Raw genomic sequence first — 1,341 nt, 5'->3', positions numbered from 1 at the left:
TTTGTTTGTTTTGTTTTGTTTTGTTTTGTTTAGCAGCAGTTAGCAAGTTTATTTGGTGAAAGCAGAGAGCAGGTAGGACAAGGAGGACATGTGGGGGTTGGAAGGAAGGATATTGGTAACCCTGACAATGTAGTTAATTGCTTCAATGGTGAGAGGATCATTTTCACACTGAGAAAGTTAGGGAATTCTTTGTGGAAACGGGACTTTTGTTCTCAGCCATTCAGCACAATCCAGACAAGCTCTTCATAGTTGTTATAGTCGTTGCTGTCCTCATGCCCTGCCACCAACACTTCCACTTCTTCCTCTGTCATCTTCTTACCCATAGTGATGAGGATGTGCTGTATTTCAGCCCCCATGTCTATACATTTCCCTTTCTTATCAAAGACCAGAAGCTCCTCCACATAGTCTTCATATGTGTCCTGGTCCTTATTCTTTGCTACGGTCTACAGCATTGGCAGAAAGTGTTCAGTGTCCAGCACCTTCAGATTCATCTCATCACTCTTGGGATTGATCACCTCAGCATTGGTGGAGTTCTGGGCCAGGCCCGAATCGTGTCCCCACACTGGCTGTATAAGATATTTCCATCCCCTGTGCGGTCAAACAGCTGGAAGGTCTCTTTGAACTCAGCAGTGTGATCCTCTGTGAAGTCACACATCTTGACCATGCAGCTTGGTCTCTGCTGCCGCGTCTGCTACTGCTTCTGCTGCTGCTGCTTCTGCTGCTTCTGCTGTATATAATGGCTCCCCCACTATAAATCTTTTATAGAATACCCATATGCATCCATTACAAACAAAATCTGGAAAAAATAACCACATATATAAATTTGCAGAGATAGAAATACAGGACATACACATTAAAGGAACCTTGAAGGTAAAAGTAGAAAGAGATAAAATGAACCAGCTGGAGGGAATCATAAGAGTGAAGCTTAGAGAAGCATGTGACAAGGATGGACTAGGCATGCTTACTAAGTGGAGGTTTGAGAAGTATGCATCCAATCAGAGAGAAGTCACAGATCTGAGGGTACTTCCAATGTGTGAATTCCTGAATGAGACTTTAGGATAAAGATTTAGGGCGTGATAGAAGATGTCAAATGAGATACAGCATACAAATTGGGAAAGAAACGAGAGATGGAGTAAAAAGAAAGACAGGAAAAAAAATACAGTAGGGCAGCTAGGTGGTGCAGTGGATAAAGCATCAGCCCTTGATTCAGGAGGACCTGAGTTCAAATCCAGCCTCAAGACACTTGACACTTATCAGCTGTGTGAACCTGGGCAAGTCACTTAACCCTCATTGCCCTGCAAACAAAACAAAACAAAACAAAACAAAACAAAACAAAAGAAT

The 1,341-nt window shown here is 42.7% G+C and overlaps 1 pseudogene; it reads right to left on the bottom strand.

Moving 5' to 3' along the window:
- Positions 1-212: 212 nt before the first annotated feature.
- Positions 213-664, bottom strand: LOC122747240 (annotated as a pseudogene).
- Between the last annotated feature and the right edge of the window lie 677 nt (positions 665-1,341).

This window comes from Dromiciops gliroides, chromosome 3 (assembly GCF_019393635.1).
Source record: "Dromiciops gliroides isolate mDroGli1 chromosome 3, mDroGli1.pri, whole genome shotgun sequence".
In the NCBI taxonomy this organism is placed as follows: domain Eukaryota; kingdom Metazoa; phylum Chordata; class Mammalia; order Microbiotheria; family Microbiotheriidae; genus Dromiciops; species Dromiciops gliroides.
The sequence above is the reverse complement of the archived record's forward strand: the minus strand, read 5'-3'. Positions and strand labels throughout refer to the sequence as shown.